We start from the raw sequence: 15,142 nt of genomic DNA on the forward strand, positions 1-15,142 counted from the left end.
GTGGGTGTCAGGATCAGATGAGAGGACGTGTAGACAGGGGGACAATCCTCTGTCACAGAGTAAGAGCACCATACCCACCACCTGGCCTTACCTACAGGTGAGGAGGCTGAAGTTCCCGGGACCCTGACACCTTGACAACCCTCCCCTGCTCGTGGGACCAATAGACCCCAGAGGCTGGGTGGGAGCAGGAGGCCTTCTGCCTCGGCTGTGGCGAGTGGAGGCTTTGGGGCAGGAAGTCAGGGAGTCTGTAAGCTCATAATAGGTTCACTCACCCATTCATTCAGCATTCCTCTGCCCAAGGTCTGCCCATGGCACTAGAATTGCATCCAAGGTCCCCACCAGGCCCTGGTAGCCCTGGAGACCCGGGTCCTCCCTAAGGCTCTGCCTGTCCCCCTGCTCTCTCCTGCCTCAGGGCCTTTGCACTTGCTCCTCCCCCTGCCAGGAACGGGCAATTCCCCGCTCACACCCGGCTAAGTAGCCCCTGTTCCTCACTTCGCTAATGACTAGCGCTCATTACTCCCTGGAACGATCTTCCTCACGTGTGGAAGCATTTGTTTGCTGTCTGTCTCTGCCCAGCAGGGTGCCAGCCCCATGACGACAGGACCACTTGTCTCTCTGCTGATTTTGCGTCCAGCGAGGTGCCAGTAAGTGAAGAAACCCATGCTCGGCGGCCTACTGAGCTTAGAGGTCGGAACGTTTCCCAGACTGTGAAGGGGAGGTCACAGGAGGGCTGTGGTGGGTGAGGGCGGGAGCCTGGCCCAGGGACCCGGCCAGAGCCTGGGAGCATCTAAAGACCGGTGCCGGTCCACGTCCTCCGCCCGAGGTTCCGGCCCCGACCCCGACCCCGGCCCGCGAGTCCCTGAGGGCCCCCCGGAGTCCCCCCGCCAAGCCCCCTCCCCCCAGGCCCGCGGCGGGCGCGGGCCGCCAGGGGGTGCTGTCGGGGCGCGCGGCCCACCTGGCTCCCGGGCGGCGAGCGAGCGCAGCCAGGCGGCCGGGAACTTTTCTTCTCGCGCTCTCGCCGCCTTCTCCCCCCGCGCGCCGCCCGCCGCCGGCTCTTCCTGCGCGGAGGGGACCGCATTTCCCCGCGGCCCTGCGACGCCAGCAGGCCCGGCGGTGCGCAGCCAGGGCCCGGTCCCCGCGCCCCGGGCGCCGCCCCTGCCCGCGGCTGCGCTCGGAAGGCGAGGTGCGGAGCGAGGCGCGGCCGGAGCGAGAGCGCGCCGAGCAGGCCGCCGAGCCCGCCGCCCGAGCGCCGGCCCGAGGAGGGGGCGCCGAGGCCCACCCTCTTTCCTGCCTGGCTGCTGGCCGGCCGGGCCGCCGCGCCCCGACCCCCATGGCCTCCCGGGTCTCCGGGCAGCGAAGTCGCAGCGTCAGACCCCGGGCCCCCGAGTGAGCGCGCGCTGAGGTGAGCACCGAGCGCCGGGGCGGGGGCGCGGGGGCCGCGGGGAAGTGCTTTGTGTGCGGGGGGCGCGAGGTCACCGGATGGCCGTCCAGGGAGCTGCGGGGTGCGGGCGCGACGAGCGAGGGTCGCGGGTGCGGGGGCTGTGCGCGCGGTGGCGCCGGGGGTCAGCCGAGTGCGGGTGGGGACCGGGGCGTTCGCGCGGCGCCGGGGCCAGAGGCGAGCTTTGTGAGTGCGTCCGGGTGGGGGGCAGGGAGCCGACTTCTCCGGGGGGGGCTCCGGGCCTGGCAGGACCACGGCGTGGGAGCCAGGGCCTCGAGGGACGGTGAGGGCCGTGGTGGGGAGGGGTGGCGCGCGGGGCTCTCAGCGGAGCCCGCGGCGGTGCCCCCTCGCGGGCGGCGGCGTCCGGGCCTGTGCGCAGGCCGCGCGACCCGGCAGGAAGCGGCCCCGGAGGCCGGGGAGCTCCGACGCGGGCAGGCCCGGGGCGCGCGGGCCTTTCGGGGTGACGTCACGGTGGGGGCTCCGGCCACGCGAGTCCCGTGTTCCCGGACGGACGGCGGCGCACCGGCCGGGTCCCTGGCCCCGCGCCTCCGCGCCTGGGAGGCAGGGGACCCGGGAGGAGGACGCGGGGACCCGGCGCAAGGCAGTGTGGCCGAGCGCGGCGGGGGGGGGGGAGGTTGCAGGACGCGGGGTTGACATTTGGAGCCTTGGTCGCAGGGGGCGGCCGAAGAGGGGCGGAGGGGAAGCGAAACACCAGACAGGCCCGAGGCCGCGGCGGCCCCAGCTTCCTGGGGCGCCCGTTTTCCCAGCGAGTTGTTCCCCTTCTTGGGCTCTGGGTCGTCCTCCAATCCACGCCAGGGGCCGGAGTGCGGCCCGAGCCGTGCCCTGGTTCGGCGAGCCCCCGACGGGCGCGGCGCTGGGGCTCAGGGCCTGAATGGAGACGGCTGCCGAGAGTAACAATGCGCTACTGGGGGGCTGGGGGAGGGGAGGCAGCGCGCCTGAATGGCGACCCGGGCCCCGGGCTTCCCAGGGTTTCCGCAGGCTCCGATCCGGGACCCATGCGGGACCCTCACGGTTCCCTCCACCCAGGGTGCCCCCCCCACCCCCATTTGTCTTCCAACGCAGCGGCGTGTTGAGGATTCAAGGGCATTACATCTGGTTGCAATCCAGTTTCATGCCGCTGTTGGGCTGTTAAGACCTCGCGCTGACGTCAGAGCAGGGGAATTACTTCTTTTTATTTTATCTTTTTTTAGTTGTCTGCTGCCCGGGGAGGGGAGGCGGCGGGGTGGGTTCGGCGAGTTCTGATGTGGAGGCGCCAGCGCCGTGGGAGCCCCAGGCTGGGGGCTCCGTCTCTCTCTCCCCACACCGCATCCTCCATTCAGAGCTGGCTCTGCCTGGGGTCAGGCGCACCCTGGGTGGGGGCAGCCCTCGCTGCAGACTCAGTGGAGGCCCCTCCCGACTGACCACACAGCTGCATTTCCAGAGGCTTCCCTGGGACGTGGCCTCAGGATCTGGAAGCTGGAAAGGAATCTTCTAGTTTCCCACCCCTCCCCCTTGACAGTGAGGGCCTCAGGAGTGTCCAGAAGGGAGTCCTTAGGAAAAGCGGCCTTCTGGGTAACACAGAGGAGTGGACACAGACATTCTGGTTTGGGGGAGGCTCAGCCCCAAAACTGTGGCAAAGGCTCTCACAGGCAAGAGGCTTGGAAAGAAGGAGAATGTGTCCAGGGGTGATCCCGGCCCCAGAAGCCGAGTATGGGGTGGGGTGGACTGAGTGTGACCTTTCTCAACAGCCAGAAGCTTCTGTAGCTTCCTAAACAGAGGGGGGGGGTCACCCGCTCCGTAACGGTCTTTCTCTCCCTGTGGACCAGGAGGCCCCTGCAGGCAGGGAGCCTGCTTATTCCTCCTTAGACCCTTTAGTCTGGACCGTGGCTTCCAAACCCTCAGCCGTGACCTATAGTAAGAAATGCATTTTAGGTCACAATTCCATTCACGCCCACTGTGTGTAACTGGAAAAAAAAAAAGTTTAGTGAGATAGCTCTTTACTCTGTTATGTACCCTGGTCTGATACTTTATGTTCTAGTCTATTTGGTTTTGTTTGTTTTTTTTTAAAATTGCTTTCTGTGACCCACTAAATTGATTTCACGATCCACTAATGGGTCCTACCCAGAGTTTGAAAAACCAGGCCTAGAAAATGAGTCTGCCTTCTGTTCATTCAGCAAACATTAATTGAGGCCCAGTTTCTCTCAATTTCTTCTTTTTGAATTACTCAGGTAAGACATGGATTTGTTCTCACTGTGAACAATGCAAATAACCCAGAAGTACACAGAGTAAAAGTGCCCCCCAGGTAACCCCGGTTAACACCTTGAATGTGGTTTGATGTTGTCTTATGCATACATGTATCATATACACAAATAGGTAGCTTCCTCTTACCCCAGACGAGACCTCCCCTCAGGCTCTCAGAGGTCGGCCCCCTTTTCCATCCTGCCGTCTGGGTGGGGTGACAGGTGGGGTGCCCCAGGGCTAGGCTTTGGGTGACTCCTGGCTCCACCACGTCCTGAATGAGTTGTTCACCTCTCTGTGCCCCCAACGGGGGTAATAACAGTACCAGCCTAAAGGACTGTGGTGGAGCTTTAACAAGCGACTGAGTCCACGTTAACCTGTGAAGCTGAGAACAGTACTTGTCCCAATACATGTTAGCTGCCACTGTCACCATTGTTAATCACCACCGTCTTCCCACGGCCATCCCCGTTTGCACCTCGCTGCTTTAATGGCGCCCGTGGCTGGGCATGGATGTCCCCCAAGCGACGTGTGGCTCCGCAGGCAGGACCGGGCGGAACCCTGCACGCCGGGCGGCGTTCCTTCGAGAGAGGCACCTGGGCTTCCTGGCCCACCAGGTATTTTCCCAGGGCCCACCGTTTCAAAGTTCTGTGCTTGATGCACCTGCCTCCAAGGTCACAGCCCAGGGGTGAGAGCCAGATGCTACCCAGGGCGACAGGTGGGAGCTCGTGCCAGGCCTTGGCAGGAAGCAGGGCCTCGCGTGGAAGCACCGGCAGGTGTTCTGGGGACAAGGGAAGGAGTGGGTCGGTGTCTTTGGCGGGACTTGGTCACGCGGGGCGGGGCAGAGGGCACCGCGGAAGCCAGTTCCAGGATGGTGGGCAGGTAGCCTAAGCTTTAGGATCCGGGCGTGAGTATGTCCCAACTCGACCAGAGTTGGGGCTTTGTGGAGGTGGCGCTTCATGGCAGAGGGGGCTTGGAGCACAGGTAGGTGATGAGGGGGCGTTCCTGGCCAAGGGAGCACACCAGCGATGCTTCGGCAGCTGCAGCGGACACGGCCAGTGTCCTGTGGCCGGGAGGGAGGACTTGGCTCAGAAGGAACGTGGTGGTGGGAGAGGCTGGCTGTTGCCGCGGCCTCCTTGCTGGCCTCCCTGCCTCCATCCTGTCCCCTCCCAGCGTGGGCCACACTGCAGAGTGACCGGTCTCAACCACGGCAGTGACTCCCCGGGTCGCCTGCTGCCCTCTGAATCAAGGTCCGCTCTGGAGTCCCTCCCACGCCGTGCGGGCCTTTCTGGTCCTCGCCTGCTGTGGCCCCACTCAAGCTCCGTGTCCTCCTGCCGCGGCCGGGCCCCCTCCCAGGATGCAGCCCTGGCGTTACTGCCCCTGCGCGTCGGCCCCAGCTGTTCCTTCTACCTGGGCTGCCCTTCACCTTACCCCCTGCGTCCCGAGACCCAAACAGACGGCCTGTCCCCTCCTTCTCTGACCTCCACGGCAGAACTGAGTCATCTCCCTCGGTCTGTGCCCGAGGCATAGCGTTTATCACAGAATTATCGGTAATTCTCAGTGTCTGTCCTCCCCAGGAGGCCGGGGCATCCAGGCCCAGAGCTCCGCCGCCTCCTCCATGCGACCCCAGCTCCAGAGGTGAGGCGGGGGGCCCCCGGGGCGCTCGGAAGGCTTCCCGGCAGGAAGGGCCTGGCGAGGTGGGGCGGGGGAGCCCAACATTGTTTCGGGGGCCCCTGTGGGATCTTGGGGATTCTGTTCATCACCCTCAGAGGAGACCGGCAAGGCCAGAGAGGGGCCCCTGCTCCTTCTGGGGGGCTGAGGAGAAACTGGCTCGTCCTGTTCCCCGGGATTGAGGCGGAGCCGTGCCCCGTGCCTGGGTGGGTCACCGGGATCCGAGACTGGAATGTGACACCAGGGTGGGTGCCAGCAGCTGGAGGTGCACACGGGGCTCGGCTGCCAGAGGAGAGCTTTTGCTCTACTGGTTCTCGAACCTGTGTGGATAGTGTGTGTGGTGGTGGGACACCGGGGGGGCGGGTGGGGAGGAGGAGGAGAGGGCGACGTGGGAAAGGGCACCTAGTCAGGAAGGATGGGCCAGGAGCACCAGGGTTCTGATGTGACCGGCCGATCGTCGCTCACCCAGCAGACACCCCCTCCCCGCACGTTTCTTCCCCTCGGCCCTGGGCTGGCCGGCCCCGGAGGTGAGAGCCTCAGGGCCGCTGGACAGCAGGCGTCCAGTTTCTGCATGGTGATTGGCCTCAGGGGGAAGGGGTCCCGCAAGCCCAGAGGGGAGCTGTCACTTAGGAGGTGTAGGGGGCCCCTCAGGGTGAGGACGGGCCCCAGGCTGGGGGTCCCAAGGGAGCTGGTGCAGACTACGCCGCATTTGGCCCCCTCTTCTCCCGTCCCCTCCCTGGAGGCATGCCTCAGTCCAGTCTGGGCAGCACGGCTGAGCAGGGGAGCGGCCCTGGGTTTGGAATCGGGACAGGGTTTGAGTTCCAGCTGCTGCTTCAGGAAAGTCACGCCCTCTCCGTCCCCGTCCCCCCACCCCCACCCCGCACCACCCTAGCGCATTTCCCCTCCTGTCCGAGAGGGGGCGGTAACTGCTGCATTCAGCGTGCTCTGTGATCTGGAAAGCGTGGGGTCAGAAAACACAGGCCAGGCCGGGTTCACATCCAGGTGCCACCGTCCTTTCAGGGGCGCCGTCTCCCCACCTTTGAAACAGGCAGTCACAGGCCCCGAGTCCCTGGCTGCTGGCCCGTGGACTCGGCGGAGACCAGTACTCTTTCTGCTGAAGGACTTTGGGGGAAGAGGTCCCTGTTGTCACTCCTCCCCTAGCCTTCCCTGCGGTGACGTTGGCCAAAACCAGGGGTTTGGTGCCTGTTCCTTCCCCAGCCAGGCTGAGGTGGATGGATTGCGTGTCTCTGTCGCCCGGTGGGGCAGGTGAGCATTAACAGTTTACCGGCCAGAGTTTCTGTTTGCCAAGAGGCTTTGCCCCGGTGCTGTAGGTGGACTTCGGCGGCGGCGGCGGCGGTGTAACCACAGACTCATTCATTTCTTTGTGCATTCATTCATAAATCACATACTGAGTATCTCCCGCACACCAGGGTGCTGGGAGCACAGCCGTAAACACAGACTTTTTGGCCGTGGACACCTTTCAGAGTTCAGCTTCCTGGGTTCACGTTCTGGCTCTGCCGCTTGCAAACTCAGACGAGTTACTTATTTGCTTTACTCACCTGTAAAATGGGGGAAATGGCAGCGCTTGCCTCATAGGATTGTTGGGAGAATTAGTTGATGCAGATAAAATTCTTAAGACAGAGCCTGTTTTCATGTATAGAAATACACAGAAGGTGTGTGAGGGTGGTTCTTTTTTATTCCTGCCCTGAAGAATCTCAGCATCCGCTCAGCACTGAGGGAAGGCAGTCCAGCCGGGGCCTTCTGGAGACGGGTGACACCCAGGAAGGGGGTGGCAGCCCTCCGAACCCCGCCCCCAAGCCCTGGCCCAGGCAGGCCACTGTGCCAGGTACCTCTCCAGGCAGACCTTCCGTGCGGCCCTGGGGCCAGGTATCTGCAGCAGGAGCCCAGTGGGTGAGGCCTATCCACCTGGGAAGGTCTAACTCTGCCTGCACCAGGCGGGCTTCAGACTTCGAAAAGTAATTTCAGTATCAAGGGTTGAAGCTGAACGGGTTTTTTTTTTCTTTTTTTTTTTTTTTTGCCGTATGCGGGCCTCTCACTGTTGTGGCCTCTCCCGTTGCGGAGCACAGGCTCCGGACGCGCAGGCTCAGCGGCCATGGCTCACGGGCCCAGCCGCTCCGCGGCACGTGGGATCCTCCCGGACCGGGGCACGAACCCGTGTCCCCTGCATCGGCAGGCGGACTCTCAACCACTGCGCCACCAGGGAAGCCCTGAATGGGTTTTCTGATTGACATTCTCAGTTGCCAGAGGCCAGCAGACCACCTCTGGATATCCTCAGGCAGGTTCCTCCAGCTCCCAGGGCCTCTCTTTCCTCATTTTATAGACAGCAGAAACAATAGTACCGACATCATCGTTTCCCTTTAAGAGGATTGAATTAGATGATTCCCGTAAAGCACTCAGCTGTACTTGGCACATAGCAAAGTGCTTAATGATGTTGCCTATTGGTAACAATAATTCTCAGAAAATGTAAATTAAAAACCATCTGAAAGATTTCTTCTTGGGCACTACAGCTCCTTAGAGGTGTGAAGTTGTAACCCTCCCACTAGCTAATAGGACAAAGAATTGTTGCAATGATGCAGAGACTTCGAGGCCCAGAGGAGTTTAGTTGCTGAAGCAAAGTCTCACCGGAGCCCAGGGCAGGGTGTGGAGGGGGGAGCAGAACTGGGTGTTAGTCGGGTGCCCTCTGATGCTTTGAGAGTGATTCCTGCAGCAAAATGGTAACTGGTGATCAGCACTGATATACAGCTGAGGTCAAATGGGCCAGTAGCCTGGAAGCTTCTGGTCTGATAGGGAAAATGAAATTTGTACATGATTATGATAAGAGGAAAAGAGATAAAATAAAAATCATCTGTTCCATTGGGGGAGGAAGGGAGAGTCGTCATGCACTCATTTTGGGGGGTGGGGTGCCAGGCCTCAGAGCAGTGGTTCTCAGTTGTGGGTGCTTTTGGCCCTCAGGGGGCGTTAGGCACTGTCTGGAGACTTTCTTGGTTGTCTTCACTGGGGTGGGGGGGGGATGCTGGCATCTAGTGGGTCAAGGCCAGGGATGCCGCCCAGCATCCTGGGATATACAGGCCCCCCCCACCCCCCGCCCAACAAATGACCGGGCCCCGGATGTCAACGGTGCTGATGGGGTTTGAGCAGCCTTACGCTGGAGAAACGGGTGACTACACGCCGGCCGCCTCTGCCCTTTTGAAGCCCACAGTCTGGTAGGTGAGTGGACCTGAAAGACATGATTCATAGATGTGGATTCGGTTGTGATCGTGTTGCAGCTAAGAAGGCGCTCCTCGCAGGGGAGGCCTCGGGGGAGGGCTTCCAGGCCGGGGGCGCGGGTGCAGCCCAAGCAGAGGCAGAGAAGCAGAAAGGCAAAGGTGTGTGGTGGGAGGGGCAGACAATGACCCGGCCTCAGGGCTTCCAGAACCGGAAGGCCGAGGACTTCTCTGCTTTGCCTGGTTTGAGGGAACTTCGTCTCCTAGCATGCTGTGCTCTGGGGGACTGGTTGGGGCGGGGGGAGTGCTGCCCCCCGAGGGGTCCCAGCTCTGCCCCTTCCCTTACTTGCATCCATCTGATAGGTGTGGAAGAGAAGCAGGAAAAAAAGAAGAGGAAGAACAATACTCTCATTTCAAACACAGATAGGGATGGGGGAGATGGGAAGGAATTTGGTTTAGGATACCTTTGAGAGGAGCACAGAAAATCCCCACCATGGCCCAAAATAGCACTAAAAACAGACGTTTTGCTGGATCAGACTTAACTGAGTGGCTCTCTCTCGTCGAGTCCAGCAGGATGTGGACGGAGCTGGCTTTGTTCCCTTGGGGTGACCTTGACCCCTGGGGCCCCCCTCCCTGGCAGATTAAACAGAGAGGCCCTGGTCTCCTGGACCGGAGCCTGGGGAGCTCAGCTTGAGCGTTGCAGAGGGCCAGAGATGGTGACAGGGGGCATGCCCGGCCACAGGGCCAGATGGGGGAAAGCAGAGGTGCGAGAGGCCTGGTTCCTCTAATAAGTGTATGCCTGGCTCTTTGGCTGCTGAGAGGGATCATGGAGCAAAGCCATCATTTAATGAGTGCCTGCTTTTGTGCTTGGCACTGGGTGGTCCTCTCTCAGCCTTATTAACCGCCTCATACAGATTAGCAAGGAAACTGAAGCTCAGAGAGGTTAAGTGACCTGCATGAGGTCACACAGCGAGCAAATGCAGAGCTGAGATTGGAAACCACATCTCTTGGGCGCCAAAGCCAGGCCCTGCCTGCTCCTCCCTCACTTCCTCACGGTGGTCACTCATCCAGTCGGCAGATAGTCTCTGACTGTGAAATAGTACTGTGACCTGGTGGGAGGTTTTTAGAGTCAGAAGTGGGCTTGAATTCTGACCAGATCAGTTTTAGTCTCTGGAAATTGGAGCCTCCTTTCATCTGTCAAGCGGGCATAAGCACACCTTTATCCTGGAGTTGCTGTAAGGGTTAAACTCTGCATGGAAGGGGACAGGAAGGGGAAGAGGGAGGCCCAGGGAGGTTAGGACCTGCCCTGGGCCACCCAGCGTGGCAGGGTGCAATAAAAGAGCCCTGGGTAGAAGGAACCAGGCGGGATCATGGTATCTCTGTGCAGTATCGGTGTTGGGTTTCTTTATTTGAACCGGGAGAGAGGGCAGCCCCACTCTGCAGGTAGAAAAGGTGGTGTGGAATGCGGGTGTTTATTTTTCTTTGCCTGTGAAAGCCTTGTTTCAGCTCAGGCCGATAGGGCTTCCCGAGACACTGCAGAGGGTGCCTGCCATGCTGAGGGGTCTGCCCAGGTGCCTGCCTAGGCTGGGCACTGAGGGGGCATCTACCAAGCCAGGCTCCCAGTGCAGCCTGTGGACCCCTGGAAAGAGTGAGGGTGAGTGAAGGATGTGAACCTGGGGCATTCCTCTGCCTCCTCGAATCTGGCCTTCCTGGTCCCATTCATCTCCTTATCTCTGGCAGCCCCCTTGGGTTGCTGGGAAGTCAGGGGCAGCCTTCCCGATGGACAAACAAAACAGGCCTTGCTCACAAAAGGAGAGGGGAGGTTGGCTGGACCGCTCTGGCTCCCCTCCCCCTGTCCCAGCCCCTGGCTGCAGGCATCTCTCCTGCTCCACCCAGAAGACACCCTACATTCTGAGAGGCAGTGAGGGGGCTGCAAAGCCATTTTCAGTCAGATCGCCCTGGCTGGTCCCCAGCCTCCAGCACTAAGGAGGTGGATTCTAGGAACTATGGGGTGGCCACGAGGCAGGGCTTGCTGTATGGTCGGCCCCTCCTTCCCTTCAGCAGGCTGGGAAGGCAGCATGGAGAGGAAGCCAGGCCGGCAGGTAGCAGAGAAAGACATCGGATCCAGGGGGAGCAGCAGAGAAAGCAAACAAACAGGGCTTTGTGTGGTTGTAGATTGGCGGCTCAGAAGGGAAGCCGGCTGGTGGGAGGGGGAGAGGGAGGGGGAGGAGGGGACCGCAGGCCAGGCCAGTGCTCTGGGCAGAGATAGGTGGCTGGACCAGCCCAGGCTGGGTGGCCACGGAGCAGGGAGTGCCCACTGTGTGTGGACAGGCGTCTGGAGTCAGCCTGGCTGAGTCCCAGCCCAGCCACTTCACTCCTTAACAGATCTGGGCTTGTTTGCCCACCTACCCGGGCAGAGCCACTCACACAGGACTGGGGAGATAAGTCATCCGGCGCGACTGGCCTGGCCTGTCGTGTGAGCCCCCACCCTATGGGGATGCAGGCCAGGAAGGGGTCAGGGTCTGCCTGGCGGGCTGCCAGCTTGGCTGGGTCTCCTGGGAGGGCACTGCGGGGGCCTGGACGGCAGCCGAGCACAGGAGTTTGCACTGTCCAGCAGCAGATGCCTGGCGTGTGGGTGGGCAGAGGCCAGCATCCCGGGCCCCAGGCCCTGGCGCGGAACGGCTGCACTGTGGTGGAGGGGCCATCTCGGAGCCAAACCCTGGATCCTAGCGGGGCTGGCCCGCCAGTCCAGGAGCGCGCAGCTCCGCCTCGGGGAGGGCTTGGCAGGAGCGGGCAGGCCAGACACGCAGGCAGCTGCATTATCGCCTCCGGGGCCATGTCCTCTCCTCCCCGACATCGGGAGGGCAAACGCCCACGCTTTCTGGCCTCCCTTCGCTCCCGGCGGCGCCCCCACCGCGGCCGCCCCGGAGGCTCCGCGCGTCCGAGCGGATGAGCCCCGCTGGGGCCGAGACCGCGACACGGGGAGGGCGGGGCGGGGTGGCCGTTGCGTCGCCATGGCAGCGCTCCTCCCGGCGTGCCCCGCGCGGCTGCGGGGCGGGGCTTCCAGGCCCTGCCCCTCACCTCGCCAACCCGCAGCTTCCGGGAACCCGGGCTGGGGGCGGGCCTTCTAGGCCCCCGCCCCTCGTAGCTCGCGGCTTCCGGGAACCGGGGTGCGGGGCGGGGCTTCCGGGCGGTCTGGCTTAGGCAGGGTTTTGCTCCCGCGTCCGGTGCCGGTTGCCGGGGAGCTGCGGCCGTGCGTCCCACACTGCCCTGCGGGGCGGGGCGGGGCGGGCCTGGGTTTAGCTCTGCCCCTCCCCCGCCAGCCGCCGCTCCTGCTTGGCGCCCCTTCGGGCCTCGGCCCTTCGGTGGCCTGCTAGTCACTCCCGGGCTGCCTTCTCTCCCGAGGCACTCGCTGAGCTCTGCCCGCCCCCACCTGGCTTGGGCAGGCCGCTGGACGTGGTGCAGCCTTGGGCCTTGGAAGGAAGGGGGGCTCTGGGCGGGGGCAGTCGTCCTTGGCCTTTCCCGAGCCTCGCCTGGTGCACGCGCACCGGGAGGGTGAGAATGGGCTTCAGCAATTGCGGGAGGGACTTGATATGGAAAAGAACTTCTCAGGCCTGAGCATTTTGTTAATAAAACCAGCAGGTTATAAACATGTTGATTTTAGAAAAACCTAAAAATACCGTAAGACAAGTAAAAATTCCCTATAATTCTACCCCCAGGACACACCATTGTCAACATGTTTTCTCTAGGCATGTGATAAACAACATATGATGATTGTAATAAATGTAAGATGTGGAGTCATGCTAGATGTTTGGTTTTGTAAGGCACTTGGTGGTTTAATACCTTTTTTTAAATCACTGTACAAGGAGGACAGGCTTATTGTAGACTTTTGGAAAATAAGGCAAGTTAAAAGAAAAGCAGTTCACCCAAACTCCCAGTCTCCAAAGGCAGCTGCATTTGACTTTTCTTTGCCCCCACCCCCGGTTCACGGGGTCTCTAAGTATGCCACCACTCCTCCCCTGTGTACCATCTGACATCCTGCTTTTCTCCCCCTCCTGTTGTGGGACCTGCTCCTTTTTCCTGTGTCTGTGAGTCTGGAGGGAACTGCAACCAGGTCTTGGGAGAGCTTCAGACAAGAGTCGGGCTGTGGTCTGCTTTCTGACTTAGTTCGCCCTCTCGCCATCTGCAGACCCCAGGAGCCCTTCCGAACCACAGCCACTCACTCTGATCGGCTGCTTGGGCAGGGGCCACCCACCCTGCACAGGTACATTGAAGACTTGCGGCCCTCCCCGAGACCCAGGCTCCAGCCGCAAGGCCACACCGAGGTCCCAGACCTCAGCCTCATCCGGGGCCTCCTTTGCCCAGCACACTCGGACTCGAAGACCCCTTGTCGGTCCTGTGGCCCACGGTCGGCTCCCTGTCTGTCTCCTAGGAGCAGGTTTCTGCTGCCCTGGGCCCCTTAGCCTCCCCCCGGGGGTGTGCGGGCCTGGCACCAGGCACAGCCTCCCTATGCCCAGCTGCCTCTCGAGCTACAGGCTGCCCTTGCCCCCGTCTGTCCCTCCTGCCAGGCCTTCTCTTCCCCATTTCTCAGCAGTTCGATTCTAACACATTCCAGCCCTGTGTGAAACAGACCTTGGAAAATCAGAGTTGCCAAGGGCGGATTGGCATTTAAAAGGTATCCAAGGGTTGGAGGGAAAAGCCGAAGAGGCAAGAGATCACAGGGCCCTTGTCCCTAAGTAGCAGCAGCATTTAGTGGATGGAAAATCACAGAACGCTCCTTTCCCTGGAGTAACTCCCTAGACGGAGGAGCAGCGGGTGGGGTACCGGACAGCATGCCCCACTGGCCACCACCTGCCGTCACTGCCGTGTGCTCTCCGAAGTGAAAAGACGCGGGAGGGATGTTGGGAGCCTGCAGCCAATGGCTCTGTAAATTGTATTCTTTTAGCAAGTTTATTCATGTATAAAATATGTAAGGCCTGCTTCACTTCGCCTGTAGCAAGGAGGCGGCCGGGTGGGGGCTGAGGTTGATGCTCTGAGCCGTTTACTTATCTGGAGCCGCTCTTCTGGGCAGGGCGCCGCCTGCCACGTGGAATTTAACCACGTGGCAAGATGGGTGTGTGTCTGTGTGTGTCCCTGGGCTTGGGGGCTGTGTATATGTGGCACGTGTCTGTCAGTCTCTGGGGGGCTCTGTACGCGGAGGGTGATGGTTCGTTCTCGAGTGGTTGCTGCATCCAGGCATGTGTGCGAGTCTGTGTGTGTCGGATTGCTGAGAGTGAGCTCGTGTGTGTGATGTGTGTGTGTACAGTGGGGTGTCTGTGCGTGTGTGTCTCGGTTGGGAAATGAGTCGAGGGGACAGGTTTTGTGAGCGTGTCTTGGGTGCTTACGTGTGCGGTGGTGTCCACGACGTGGGGGGGAGGACACACGTGCTCCTGTGCGTCTGCATTTGTGAGTGGGGCCCCACGTGTGGCAGTTGTGTGTACGTGCGTCCTGTTTCTGCGCGCACGCGCAGCGTGGTGCAGGACTGTACGTCAAAGGCAGAGGCAGTGGCCGCCGGCTGGGTCGGGGAGCATCCACCTACAGCCCTGGGCACCGGGAGGGATTGACGCCTGGCACACCTGTGTTCCGTCACCCCTGTGTGGCTGGGCCGCAGGCCCCAGGAAGGACTGGCCTTGGGGACTCAAGGGAGGCTGACCCCTGGGACTCTTCCAGCAGAACTGGGCCTTCCCTGCCCTGTGACTCAGAGGCCAGAGGGAACTCCAGGGTCAAGGTGGTCTGGACCCACGTTTGACGGATGGGGAAACCGAGGTCCAAGGGCACACAGCCTGTGGTGGCCGTGGCAGCCCATAATTCTGGGCATGGCTCCGGCAGCCCCGCCCCCTCTGCCAGGCTTCTGCTTCCTCAGCCACGCCTCTCTCTCGCACAGAGGCCAAGGCACAGAGCAGGCAGGGGCTCGTGGGGGGGGGGGGGTCACTCGGCAAGTCGAGTCCAGCCTGGAGGCAGGCAGCAAGAACAGCAAGGAATGATGGGGAGACCCGGCTCTGGGCCCCGAGTCCCAGGAGCAAGTCCCAGCTCTGGGGGCGACTCTGCACCGGGGTGTCGTCTCCGTTCCTTCCCTAGCTGCAGCTCCTGGCCCAGACGCGGCCCAGCGGCATTTGGTTTTCCTCGTGACAGCCCTCAGCTTCCCCAACCTCAGCAGCTAACGCGTCTGTCACTACTTTCCTAATGAGGCTGCCCAGGGACCCCAGCACCGATGATACCTTTGCAGGCCGGCCGGCAGCTGAGAGGGTGGGCCGGCCTCAGGGTCAGGCTCGGGAGGGGGCAAGCCCCTTTCCTGCCTCCAGCCCCAGCCATGAGGGCATCGAGGTCCGTCCAGGCCCCTGAGCCTGCTGCTTGGGGGCACGGGGTGCCCGAAGGCTTTGGGGAGGCAGGAAAGCCCAAACCGGCCACATTTTTCTTTGGCGCCGCGACCGTTTGTAGTAACGATACTTCACCTGGCCGGGAGATGTGTTTGCAGGCCTACTGTGTGCTGGGGCTAAAATCATCCGTGATCTGGCTGTTCATAAGCCCTGCCCTT

The 15,142-nt window shown here is 61.7% G+C and overlaps 1 protein-coding gene across 4 annotated transcripts in view; it reads left to right on the forward strand.

Annotated features, from left to right (window-relative positions):
* The first annotated feature begins 1,235 nt into the window (after positions 1 to 1,235).
* Positions 1,236 to 15,142, forward strand: part of RAI1 (retinoic acid induced 1) — a 106,855-nt gene continuing 92,948 nt past the window's right edge. For all 4 annotated transcript variants that reach the window (XM_067021911.1, XM_059048865.2, XM_059048866.2 and 1 more), the window contains exon 1: positions 1,236 to 1,402. The gene's annotated coding sequence lies outside the window, so the exon portion shown is untranslated. The remainder of the gene's footprint in view (positions 1,403 to 15,142) is intronic.

The sequence above is a fragment of the Kogia breviceps genome, chromosome 19 (assembly GCF_026419965.1).
Source record: "Kogia breviceps isolate mKogBre1 chromosome 19, mKogBre1 haplotype 1, whole genome shotgun sequence".
Taxonomy (NCBI): Eukaryota; Metazoa; Chordata; class Mammalia; order Artiodactyla; family Physeteridae; genus Kogia; species Kogia breviceps.